The 14,400-nt window shown below is 40.6% G+C and overlaps 1 protein-coding gene across 5 annotated transcripts in view; it reads right to left on the reverse strand.

The window, feature by feature from the left end:
- Window positions 1-14,400, reverse strand: part of PGM5 (phosphoglucomutase 5) — a 183,986-nt gene that overhangs the window by 31,093 nt on the left and 138,493 nt on the right. The gene's annotated exons all lie outside the window — the stretch shown is intronic.

The following is a 14,400-nucleotide window of genomic DNA, read 5'->3' on the forward strand; positions in this document are numbered from 1 at the left end:
TTTTACTTTTCCTGCTTTTGTGTTTTTCTTTCTTTTTTTATTGTTAGTTTCAGGTGTACAGAACAATACAATAGTTATCCTTTTCACCCCTCACACAGAAACAACACTCCTCCCCCATCTACTGCCTTCCCACCCCAATATCATACTTATCTATTACAATTCCATTCTCTCCTTCATTCTTACATGTAAGTACTGGCAAGCAGGGCGGGGTGGGGGAAGGGTTGTGGCTGCATCTCAGTGCTGCCCAGTATTAATTTGTTTTGGGTTCATAAGGTCCCCATTTTCTATGCATTTCTTATTAGTGGCAAGGATATTTAAGAACAAATAAGACTATAAGGTCATATTGTGACTTTCATTGGAAAAAAGATTGTTTTCTTAAGACAACAGATAAATTCATTGTTATAAATAAGCATATTGGCAGGGGCCAGAGGAAAGAAGAGGGAAGAAAATAATGTCTGGTCACTTATTACTTCTTACAGTCTCAGGAGATTTTGATATCTGACATTTTCCCAAGAACATTTACCCTCGCAACTTCTCTGTTCTCAAATCTTGCTTGTTAAGAATAAGCCATTACGTATTTTAAAAATATAAATCTACCTGTCAATCTCTTATCCCCACCTTCATCTGGTTATATCTGCTGGGGGGGGTGGGCCACTACAATTCTATCTGAGTGGTTTTCTGCTTTTGAAGTTTTGCAGGCATACTTTGTTCCAATCCTAAAACAAAAAGCCTTAGTCTATGTTGGAGTCCTTCCAGCTCTGCCACAATTTATGCAACAAAAAGGAGCCATCTCCCTTCCCGGCAACCCACCTCTCATGATACTAGTTTTGCAAACAGGGTGATATTATCCAGGATTCATTTACTGGGCAAACCTTTTAGAGTGATGCTAAGGGATCAGGATTGGACAAAGCCCTTGGATAAAGACACAGAACCTGTTCTCTGCAAGTCTGGGGTAGTCAATTACAATGAATGGAAACCATGTTCTTAGCCGCCATATGCTGCTGGAGAAGTGAATAGTTAGGGAGTTACAAAAGGAGCAAAAGAAGCAGTGCTCTGCTATCCAGAAAGAATGACATACCAAATTATGTTCAAACTGACAATGAAGCCCCCAAGGTTCCACAATTGTATTCACAGCCATGTTTTTACAAACGCTTTTGAAGCTTAAATTCTTCCGTTTAAGCCTACCTTCCCATTGTCACTACATGTGGCACACTTGAGTTCATAATTCGTTGCTCAGGACCATGGATTATCCATAAATTGCTTAAAGTAATATCTAAGGCTGAAGCCCTAAGCCACCTGTCGTTGCAGATTCCAAATCACTTGAGGCCACCTCCTCTTCTGATGACCTCCCAGACTTGACCCTTGAAGGTAGCTCCCATTACACAATTAAGCCCCCAGATTAGTTTATGGCCAGTGGGAGGTATTTAAAAATCCAGGTCATAACAAACCATCCACAAGTATTATCTGCTCTTGACTAAGCCTTTTTGCAGTGAAATCCTATCATTTTTTTCCAAAGTGTAGCCATGTCTTTGGCTGAACTCACAGAAGATTGGTTAGAATCTACATATGGTAGCCTGGAATAGATTTTGCATTTGAAAAGATGATAAAGGAGTAAATAGCAGACATCAACCTACTGGAAATAATCCAACATCTTTTCTCGTTCTAAGGGACCAACCAGGCGATCTTACTAGAGAACCACGTTGCTTTGTGAGACCTCCACGTGGGAACATCACAATTCTCTATCTCCACATGAAACAAAAATTTTAGACCCAGCCCAGTACTGTGCTGCAACAACCCTAGTTCCATGTCTGTTTAGTGTCACTTTGATGTGTAAATAGTTGTACTGGATAGCTTCAGGGCCCGTACGTCCCTCCAATGAAGGTAATGAATTTGCAATCTGAACATGAGCCATGTTCTCTCCAGCATGTATCATCACCTACTATCAGTTAAATTATGAGGCCAAAATCACCACTGACCAAAACTTGCCAAGTTTCTAACTGTGTTGTAATTCCAACAAAAGAATAGCAATAATATACTTTTTTTTTTTAATGTTAAACCAGGGATTGGCAATACTGTTTGTTGGCTAAATTTGACCTGGCACCTGTTCTTATTAATCAAGTTTTATTGGAACACAGCCATGCCCATTCACTTATGTATTGTCTATGGCTTCCTTTGTGTTACAACTACAGAGCTGAATAGTTATGCCAGAGACCATCTGGCCGACAAGGGCTAAAATAATTTACTATCTGGCCCTTTAAAAAAATGCTTGCTGACCCCTGGTATAAACCATTATCTACAACATGGAATACTTATGCTTCAACCCTACTCCATAAAATAGAAAAAAAATAACCATCTACCATATCAAAATCCCAGCAGAAAGAATTTATGAAAACTGTTTTAAGGTTGTCCAATGCATTCATTCCCCCAGGTATTCCAGCTTCTAGCCATAGAGTTATCTGGACATATATGATCTGGCAGAAATCAACTTACTTCTGACCACCACTCATGACAGAAGTAGATTTATTAAATTGCGTTTTAATTTTATATCCTCACCTTTATTGCAGGGTCTGCAATGCACTCTGTTATAAAATCCAATTTTGCAGTCGCTATAGGAATATTGTTGGAGACTGTATGAAACTCCACATGAGACATTTACTCAAGAGCCAAGTGTTAGGAAAGGCTTTCCTTCCCCGAGAAACTGGTAATGTTTTGTTTTTCTGACAAGAAGGACTTTATAACTAACCATAGTTCCCTTTTCAATATGGCTGCCAGGACCCTTAACGCCAAAATTGAGGTTTAGCCCAAGTGGATCCTTATGGCTCACATAACTATAAATTTTTCTTCTTCTGTTCTTGACTCTGTACTTATTTATATTTTCCATAGTCTTGATTCCTGTTTCTTATTTATATTCTAACAACTTCGTTATGTGTTTTTTTTGCAGCCACAAATCCTCTTGAAAAAACAAGGCCCAGTGCAAATGAATAAAATAAGTTCCCATCACAGCCTTAACCCTAAAGTGTTGGAATTGCTGAATAATGTCTTTGGGTCCTTCATTAGCTTATAAGCTTTGGGAGGGCAAAGCCTTATGTTCCTTGTTCACCATTTATCCACGTAGCCGAGGACAATACCTGGCACACAGTAAGCCTTCCTTAAACACTTGTTGAATGAATGCCATTGCATTTCAACAACTGGAGTGAGTGCCACTGGAAGTCCTCCTTCCAAATTTAAGAAGGACTCACAGGTCAAATGAAAACAAACTCATATTCTCCAGTGGTGAACTTGGCCTAATGTATTCACCTTGCAAGGCAGCTGTGAGAGATAAATAGAAATTATCTGGCATGTCATTATGGCATCTGCTGTACTGTATCTATTCATCCTACATTTTTAGGCCAAGGATCAGTTTTGGCCAAAAACAATTGAGTTGAACTGTGGTGGGTTCCTGTCCCCAGTTGTGTGATCTTAGACAAATCATAAGCCTATCAATTGCAAACTTTTCTGCAAACTGGAATCATCTGAGGGTCTTTAAAAATATTGATACCTGGCTCTTACCCCAGATATTATGACTTATTTGTATGGGGTGTGACCTGGGCATTGGTACTGTAAAAGCTCTCCAGTGACTCTAATGTGTAGCCAAATGTGAACACCATTTTAGTGGCCTCTTTTCTCTGTGTCACCTATGAGGTGTGATCAAACAATATGGTGAATGTTTAAATAAAAAAAATTTATTACAGTAAAAGACACATTGCCATTAATCCACCTCAAAATACTCCCCCTAGCTTCAAACACACTAATCCCATTGTTCTTGCCACTTTCTGAAGCAGTTCTGGAAGTCCTCTTTCATAAGTATCTTTAGTTGCGCTGTTGTGGCTGCCTCCATGCCCTGAATCATTTTGACTTTGGGGAAGAGTCAGAAGTCACACGGTGCCAGATCCCATGAGTAAGATGGATGAGGACACACTGTAATGTTTTTATTTGATAGAAATTGCCATATTCCAGAACCGGTGGGTGATACAAAGCACTGTCATGACGGAGGATGATTTATGACACACTTTAAAACACACCTTCTCTCAACTGTACCTCACACCTGACTGACTGCACCGAACAAGTTGAAACTTGTCACACACTGTTACTAGGGTTCGATGTGCCACTTCCTGTATTGAAGATCACTGCCTTTCCGTTGGATGGCACTCAGCAGCAGCATTCACCATAGTTTTTTTTATCACAACAGAAAGGCTCGTGTCACACATCGCTTCTGTTGTGGCAATTTCTGTCAAATAAAAACATCAGGGTGTGTCCTCATCCACCTTGTTCACCAGATCTGGCACTGTATGATTTCTGGCTCTTCCCCAAAGACAGAATGACCATGAAAGGTAATTGTTTTGAATTGATTCAGGACATCAAGGCAGCCAAGACAGGGCAACTAAAGACACTCATGAAAGAGGACTTCCAGAACTGCTTCAGAAAGTGGCAAGAAAGATGGAATAAGTGTGTGCAAAGCAAAAGGAAGTATCTTGAGGTGGATTAGTGGCAATGTGTCTTTTACTGTAATAATTGTTTTTTATTTTAAACATTCACTGTATTGTTTGATAGCACCTTATACAACATATATCAAGTGACTGGACTATACTACAAGTCGGTCTTAAGGAAGATCACTTTAAAATCTAAGGTTTCTTGCATATACTACCATTGGAGTATTAGGAGGGCCATAACATAGGATAATAAAACATTATCGTGCTGCTGAGTTCCGAAAGCCTCCTCCTAGGGGCTTATCAGTAGGAGAACCAATAGAAGTATCTCATCTTGATCCATCTGACCATGTGTTTTTAGCACAATCTCCTAAGGAATTCCTGAAGCAACAATGAAGGAATCCATGACACCTCTAATGCCACAGCAGGTATTGGAACTGGAATATCCAGGTTGATACAACAACCACAAGCTCAAGGGTATGTAAAAGGTGCCCTTATCCATTGGAAGATAATGTTAACAATGGGGTGGGGGTATCCAAAGGGCACTTCAGTCCAGGCTAGCATTTTTCGTTCCTTTGAGTGCCCATACTTACATGCCTCAGTGATGAGGATTTTACCCAGCTTACCTTTGTCCCAATGAAGAAGGATTGTTAAAGGACTATGTGTCCCCTTGCAGATATCTCTCCACATAAAAATCCTCCAACCTGCTTCCAGTTATCTCCATAGCATTTATTCCCCCCCCCCTTCCACATTTGCCCCCTCTTTGTTTGGCTGTTCCTGGAGAGTCAGTTTGGAAATGATACAGGAATAACAACTGGAACACCCGGGCTTAAATTCTGGCTTGACTACGTATTAGATGATGGCCTTGCATAAGTCACTTAAGCTCTCTAAGCCTTAGTTTCCTAAAAAGTGGATGAAAAATAATATAGCCTGGCTTATTGGGTTGTTGTGAGCATCAAATCAGGAAATGTACATGAAAAGTGCTTTGAAAATTGGAGATCACCATATAAATATTGCTATTAGGTTAAAGCTTTTCATGAGAATGGTGCTAGGCTCTAAGTTGTTCAACCTTCCAGGTTTTGCAAAAGAATGCCAAACAAAGCCTAAATGGTGATGGTTTGTGATGCCATGCTGCATACTTATTTTTAAATTAGGCAGACATAAGATGAATTTTTAGAACTCTGCCATGCCCTCTGAAATCATTGCTAACTTCACAGGTCTGTTTCCATTTATCTTCTCTACATCTTCCACATAACTGGCTTTTTTGGCAATAAAATACTTCTTCCAGGTTGGTCAATTTAGACTCTTAAGGTCCTGAAGGAAGGACCTTCGAGTCACCCAATCCACTTCCTCCTTTTACTGAAAAGAAAGGGCCAGTTAAAAACATGCTCCAAGTAACACATCTAGTAAATGGGGGAGTCAGGACTTCAATCTAGGTCCTCAGACTCCAGCCTTATAATTTTACATTTGACCATATGAAACTGCTGAGAGTCATACATTGCTTCTCATGTGAAACATTTGAACACTATCTCATAGCTTTGTATGGTCCCCCAAACTGGCAGAGAGCCTTATGTAGAGTAGGTATCTGATAAATGTTTGATAAATCAATGTTGATTCTTTTTTAAAGCCCTTGTGTAAATCAGTGCAGGGAAATCTGCAAGTTGCTAAATACATGCAGAGCTGCCAGATGTCAGTTTGGGACATGTTGCCGCCAGGTGGAGAAGGAGGGACTGCACATTACCAACAGTGATTTGGCAGCATCTGACCTAGTCAAATACTGACTTAGGATGAATTCCAGAGGAAAATAGCATATGGCCCTGAAATCTGGTACAATGTCGCACATAGAGTCAGCTGGCCACACCACGCATGTAAACCTGGAGACAGGACAGGCTTGGAAGGGGAAGATTCTGAGAGCCTAACTCAGATGTTATCTCCCACAGGAAATCCCAGTGACTTATCTGGAAAGCTTCAAGGTGAAAATATTGCTGTGTAACATCTGTACCGTATTTTGTAGACGAAAATATGCAGTTTATATAGCAGCGGATTTGGATTGGACAGCCATATCTCCATGAAAAAAATTACCCAGAATTACCCATTTTTCTTTGTTTAAGTCATAGCTGCGAGCATGAGTTCAAAAGTGGTTGAGAAGGGCAGCAGCTAGTCCATACCGTGCCCTTATATAAATTACAAACAGGAGGACAAATTACAGAAAAGCATCCTTCCTCTTGGCTGGCCAGGATGTCAGCATCCCCTACCCCATCAGGCCAGTATCCTTGTCAGCTCACTGACTACACAGCCATACCCAGCAGCCTTTGGGAGCTTTTCTCATCCAACCTTTTTGACAATCACCCAGCACTCTTGGAGGCCAACTATTGCAAATAATTATCTGGGGGGAAATCAAGGTCAGATGGCTTCTTAAGTGCACGTCTAACATACCCATATTAGGTGATGAGAAGGCTACTTGGGGAGTGAAAATTTAATGGTTATTTCTCATTCAGATTCCAACTAGCATATTTGGAACAATGGAACTAGGTCACACACGTTCCATTTCCCCATGTCTTTAGCCAAAATGGACTGCTGATCCCTGTTCACTCAGCACCAGCCCGAGTTATGGAATATTCTGGATTCAGACACACTTTACCCAGACAACAGGGGTAGCTTCCTCCTTTAGTTCCTGAAATCCTTTGCAGCTTTTTCCTTTTATATATCTATTTCCTGGTGACCGTCACCCACCTAACTACACACAAACATTAGTATTTCAGTAGGAAGTAACTGTGATGCCATTCCGAAATGCTTAGATTGTTATCACACATCTTAGCAGATCACACACCTACCAACATTTTACAAGATAGTCCTAAAACAATCAACTTATGTCAGGAGAAGGTAATTTATTATTACGAAACTCCAGTGAATCAGATACAGGGGAGTAAGAATTTCCAAACTAATCAGAAACACTGTCTCCCTCTGTCTATTTTCAAATCAGCCAACCAGTCATTATAAAGCACTGAATATGTGTTTGGTCCTTGGAAGACAAATAGACAATATCACAGGACAAGTAGCTATTAGAAAAAAAAAATTAATCCATGGTTTTCAAGGTGTCCTACCAAAGAGGCCCAATTATCTTTATTTACCACAACTACAGTGTTGTATAACAAGCACTGAAGTTAAGAATCATAATCACAGGTATTGTAACTCCCGTTGAGCATGTTATTCACTATAAGAAATCCCAGCTCTTTATCTGGAAAGCTGAACAATGGTATAACCACATTTGATTGAGGAAAATCATGTAGTCTGAAAAGACCGTTTTACCTGAGCCAGTTTCCACTCATTCTTCAAGGCACAGCATAAAAAGTACCTCCCCACAGAGCTTTCCAGAGTGCTAGGCTAGGTTAGTTCCCCAGGATACGCACTCTCAGGTAAGTTCTTTCTCTGTAAATCCATTCACTAAACTCTATAGCAATTACATGTTCAATGTCATTTTGTCTTCCTTACTAGACTGTCCTGTGTGCTATTGTATCCTCAATACCCAGCAAACTGACTGGCATATCACAGTGTTTGGTAAATACTCACTGAATGAAGACATGAATAAATTAAACTTCAGCTACCTTCACCACAGTGTACTAAAGTAGGAAAGGAATGCATATTTATTGTGGCAATTTTTTTCAACATCACAACTTGCAACAGAAAAGGGATTTTTTTAAACCCAGATTTGATCATGATAGATCTGTAACAATAAACACTTCAATCCCAAAACATTTGTTACTCAACACAGGAGGGCTATTTGTAGGTACTAACTTTCAGACTTAACTAAATTCTATGGGTGGGATAATCAGTATGTCTGAAATGATTTTTAAATTCTACTTCTACATGCTCAAACCACACTCCAGTCAGTGGCATATTACAAGACAATGATAAATTGTTAATTATAAATTGTTAACCTCTCAGTTGGTTCATTGATTAGAGTGAGATAAAAGTTGAAGGTTCACCAGTTAGCTCTGATAGGGCACCCCTCCTGGGCCCCACACTCTCCAGCTGATACCATTCAGTTGCCTTCATCTGATGCCTCCAGAAACAAGGCCTTGGTAAACATCTCTCTATCTGTTGACCCAGGGATGACAACACCCTGGTATATATTAAAGCACCACATGCCAGACTAAAATGTGATTTCAAGATTTCCAATTCACTTTATTATTTCTAAATACTGAAATTAAAAAGGGCAGACACCTCCCTGCATATTAAAATAAGAACTCTAAAAGCAAATTGACTTCAGAATCAGTCTTCAAAGTGTGCTTTTTTCTCTGAACTAGTTTTCAAATGGTTTTTTCCAGGTTGCAGACAACATCAAAATCTTTCCACCCACCCTACATAACTTGAAGAGGTATTAGTAAGCTGAGAGTTAGCCTGACATCATCAAACTGGATTGGTTTTCCACATCAGCTAACTGGTATGCATTTATTTACATCAGGTTTTTAAATATCAGCTGAACTGTTACTTGCAAATGACTTCAGCACTGGTAGAAGTTCATGATTTTGGTTCTTGTTAAATAGAAATTCGGGAGTTGGATGAATCATAAAGAGAGACTTGGTTGCTTAAATTTTGCTCCTGAAATGTCAAGTTTTCTTGTTTCAAAGCTAATTTTCAAAATATAGGTCACAGTTCTGATTGATGCCCACCATAGTGGCAATATGCCATCAATCAGTGCTTGCACCATCATCATATTGTCCTTCACAACACCAGGACTGGAGTATTCCTTCTATCAGAACTGGGACAGTCTCATAATCATGGAGTAATGAGTTGTGATTCCAGGAGATTTAGGCTACAAGGAAGAGATGGGAGGATAATGGTAAGAGATAATCTGGTTGTTGATAATGTTCCTTGGGATATTGATGGTGGGGGCAAGAGAGAGTGCCTGGCACCATGGAAAGTCTCGATGTTTGCACAAAAAATTCATCCTTGAGAAAAGAGCGGCCACCCTTCAGGCCTTACAGAGTCACCTAACTTTCCCTCATCTTCCTATCTCTTTAAAAGGCAAACATTGGGAACCTCTTAAATCAGTCAGCAATTTGGTCAAACGTCTTCCCTACTCTCATAGTAGCTATTGGCTTATTTTTCTTACTCATGTTTGAAGAAACCATCATTATTCATTCATGTGACTAGGTTTTACCTGAAAATAAACAGTGACATATCCTCATGGAAATGATGGAAGGACAAATTGCAGCTGTTAAATCATTCCTCATTAAATTGGTATTTCTAAATCAGAGAGTCTCTCTCAGGTCCTGCTTAATGGAAGGTACACATCAACTTTTCTCTTGGCGCCCAAGGTCACAAAAATCCAGACATTTGGAGGCAGCCATCAAAAATTCCATGAGACCTGACAGGCTACAGCGAGGCCAGTGAGGTCCCTGGGAATTCACGTCAGGGGTTGAGTACTTCAGGGATTTCCTTCTTGCTCCTCGAATGACCCCCACAGGGTCTCACAGGCAGGGTAGAGTTTGCTGAACATTTCCACAGCAGGGGGTGGGGGGGGCGGTGCTTATCACCAGAACAGGATTTTAATTTCATTTTGGATGGAGAAGCATTTCTTCTTTATCTCTAGAGATATATGTGTGTGAAACAGTTTTCTCCCCCCCACAGTCTGTTTCCTGACTCCAGCCTCAAATCAAGGACAAAAAGGAGACTGAGCTGCCTTAAAAAACCTTTTCCTTTCTGAAGCAAAATAGGTGGGGCGGATGGAGGTGGGAGGGGGACTTAGGGAAGGCTAATAAATGTAACTTTGAATCAATTCATAGATAACTCATAAACTGAAGAGGCCTTCCCATATCTTCACATGACCCCCTGCAAAGATGTATGGTTTTCCCCCCTGCTTTTCTTATCATATACGTTTCATTAAGTGCCAAATCTTTCTTTCCCAAGATGCTCTTTTAACATAACTCACTTGAGTTAACCATTTATTAGTGTTTATTATGTGCCAGGACTTTATATGTATTATCTCCCAATTCTCCCAATGGTTGTATGAGGTAACCACAATTACTATTCCTATCTTCACAGACAAGGAGAGAAAGGCACAGAGAGGTTGCATAACTGGCCTAACTTCACCCAGCAAAGAGGTGGCAGAGCCCAGATTCAAACTCAAGACTTTTTCAGTTCAAGCCTGTATACTTAAACACTATCCATACCCTTTCTGCAAACTGATATTCAGTCAAGTTGAGGATTCTGGTAAGGGGAAAGGAACTAATGCTTCTTGAGCAGAATGGGTACCAGGCATTGTACCTGGAAACTTTTTCCTCAAACCTTCTCCATAGTCCTATATGTTAGTTATTACCAGTGTCACCTGCCGCCCACCCCAAGTTGAGGTTCAGAAAAGCTAAGTAACATGCCCAGAGTTACAAATCTAGGCAGCAACAAAGCCAGGCTTCAAACCTGTGTCCGTCTGACTCCAACACAACAAAACAGCGGAGAGGCCGGAGCCTTCTGCCTCCCGCCACACACGGAGACGCTGCATTACGTTTCCTTTGGGTTTTGCTAGGCCAGGCACACTTTTGTTTTTCCTTATGAAGATTAAATCCCCTTCTATCTTAATTTTAAATAATCCTTAATATAGTAAGTTGTTTTAAAATTAGAGTATTCTATAAGCAAAAAGAGATAATAACAAGGACTGGTGAAAATGTGCAGAAATTGGAACTTCATATACCACTGGTGGGAATGTATTATAAAATGGTGCAATCGTTTTGAAGACCGCATGGCAGTGTCTTTGCAGGTTAAATTTGGAGTGACCATTTGACTCAGTAATTCCACTCGTAGGTATATACTCAAGAGAATTGAAAAACTATGTCTGCACAAAAACTTTACATGACTATATACACAACATTGGTCATAATAGCCTCAAAGTGGAAATAACCTAAATTCTATCAACTGATGAGTGGATAAACAAAATGTGGTATATCGTCACAGTGAAATATTATTTGTCAATATAAAGTACCATTTCAATATATATACCCTGAAAACATTATGCTTAGTGAGAGCAGCCAGTCACAAAGGACCACATATTGTATGGTTCCATTTATGTGAAATGTCCAGAACAGGAAATTCCATAAAGATGGAAAGTAGATCAACGGTTGCCAGGGCTTGGAAGGGAGATGACAGCTAAAGAGTATAATGTTTCTTTTTGGGATGATGAAAATGTTCTAAAATTGACTGTCGTGACGACTGAACTCTAAATACACTACAAACCATTGAATTGTATACTTCAAATGGATGAATTGTATGGTGTGTGAATTATATCTCAATAAAGCTGTTATATATTAATATTTATATTAAAAAACTGTACCATGAAGAAAACTAATATGCATTCGGTAGTTTCTCAAGAAACAGCTATTGAATGAATGTACCAAAGTACTTTATGACTACCGTATTTGCCGGCGTATAAGACGATTTTTTGGCCCTGAAAAATATGCCTCCAAGTGGGGGGGCGTCTTATACGCCAGGTACACTTCAGATAGACTGCCCATAGTGCTCGCCCCGTGCCATAGTGGCCTCCCGATGCCCGCCCACTTCATTCCACATACCGTTCAGGCATCAGCAGCGCTGCTGGGTGTATGCTCGGCTGTTATGCGATTTTGCTGTTATGCGATTTTACCACACTCGCAAAATCGCACACAGCCGACCATATAACAAACTCTGTATTTTGAGTGGAAATGTTAGGGGGTCGTCTTATACGCCGAGTCGTCTTATACGCCGGCAAATACGGTATTTTTAAAATACTAGTTCATTTAAATTCAAATATGTCTTTTAGGAGTAGATAGTTTATTTTGCAACAATGTTGCATGAAGTGTGTCCTGGACTCAACTGTCCATGGAAGTGAATGGTGATAACTACTGGCATCCCAAGAGTGCTGAGACATGGGCCTCAGTGGTGGAAGTTTAGCAACAGCGCCATGATGCAGGCATTCCCCTCTATGCCAACAGGGCCAGCTGTGATAAAAGAATCAATTGTGGCTTGTCGACAATAGGGATGCCACTGAGTATTAATAATCTCTCGTAACCCTCACTGAGCCAATCCCAGTCCTGGGGAGAAGCTCCATTGTGACTCAGGGCCACCAGTTATTGGGTCCTGGAATCCGGGAAGATAAACAACAACCTCCCTTCTATACTAGAGAAACTCCCAAGAGCAGGTCCTAGGAGCACTTTTCTATGTATGGTCACATTTGAGCTCAGGTGAAAGTGTGGAAAGAAGAAAATATCAATAAATTCCAGAATAAAAGCAGAAAGCAGTATTCGGGGTTGAAGGCGAGAGGACATGGAATAAATAAATGTCCACACTTGAGATCTAGCTGAGGAATTAGCCTGATGTGAATGATTAAAGAAAAGCCAAGAAAAAAAGGATCCAAATGCTGAGTGCGCTGAAGAAGAAAATGGTAGAGTATTAGTGGATTTAACAGCAAAACAAATGAGCTCAACAGACAAGCTTTACATGAGTAGATATAGTCCAGAACCCAGCACTGACAGGCAATCCCTTCAAAGAATGGTTTTCCAGCCTTCCTCAAGGGGGGTACAGAAACCTCCCAAGGATACTTTAGAAAGCAAGTATTTTGCTCTTGGATTTTATGGTAACAACAACAAAATGAGCCCTGGCTTTGGGAAAAATGTGTTCTGAGGTCCCTGTGTAAAATGGAAGCAAGAATGTGGTACAAAGCTGGAAAGGACTTATCCAAGGCACAGAGGCTCAAAGATCCCATGCGCTGAGCTCCTGACTTCACATCTCCAGGGAATCGCTGGTCTTATTTTGGAGAGAACTCAATCCAGTCTACAAGGGAGCATTCTGAAGTGAAACAAAACATAACTACAACAATGTAGTGTGCACTCCCTGTGTAAAGAATAGCTAAGGGCTTTTGTGTGTTTTATTTCATTTCATTTCTAAAACAACTCAAACAGATATTTTACAGATGAGGAAGAAACTGTGGCTCAAAGAAATCAAGCAACTTTCCCAAAGTCACACACAAGTAAGTGCCAGGAATAGGATTCAATTCGGGGTCTTTAAACTTTCTAACCACTATGTTCTCCAATACCCTACCAGGGGTCGGCAAACTTTTGAGATGGAAGAGCCGCCAGGGGTCGGCAAACTGCGGCTCACGAGCCACAGGCTCTGAAGTAAAATTGAAAATGAAAATAAAATCATCATAGTTTCATTTATAAAATATTATTCACATAATGGTGATTTCATTTGTTTTAGAGGTCTCCAAAACTTCAAGGGACAGAATTGGCTCTTCTCGTGGTTGGCAAACTTTTGAGACGGGACGTACCCAAAGAGCCGCATGTGGCTCGCAAGCCACAGTTTGCTGATCCCTGCTCTAGACCTTTCCAAAGTAAGTCTGTAATCAATTTGTTTGGCTATAGGAGGGCTTCTAGAATGAAAGACTGACATTTTGATAGAGACAAAATATCAGCATAAAACTAAGCAGACCAGAGTACCAAGAGAGTAACAAGATAGCACTGGGCTTTGGAAGATTTGCAAGTCAAGGAACCATAGGACAAGGAGTATGTATGAAATACTGATCAAAATAAAAATAGCATTACTGTTTTAATAAAATACTAGTATATCCATTCCCCCAACACTTATAGCTTCTGATTTATTTTGTCGTCTGTACTTGACGAAAAATGTATAAGAAAATAAGGGGCCGGCTGAGTGGCGCGTTGGTTAAGAACTGGCTTGGACGCCAGAGGGCCCCGGTTCAGATCCCACATATGAGGGCCAGTGACACTGCCCTCTACAGCTAAGATGCTGAACAACAGCTCAACCTGGAGCTGGGCTGCCATGAGTCGCCAGCGACGGCGTAGGCTGCAGCCCCTGCTGCAGTGGGTTACCATGGGCTATCATGTGTGGCCAGCAGCCAGTGTGAGCGGCCAGCATCAGCCGTGAGCGGCCGTCCAGAAGCCGG

The sequence above is a fragment of the Hipposideros armiger genome, unplaced genomic scaffold, assembly GCF_001890085.2.
Source record: "Hipposideros armiger isolate ML-2016 unplaced genomic scaffold, ASM189008v1 scaffold_335, whole genome shotgun sequence".
Lineage (NCBI taxonomy): Eukaryota > Metazoa > Chordata > Mammalia > Chiroptera > Hipposideridae > Hipposideros > Hipposideros armiger.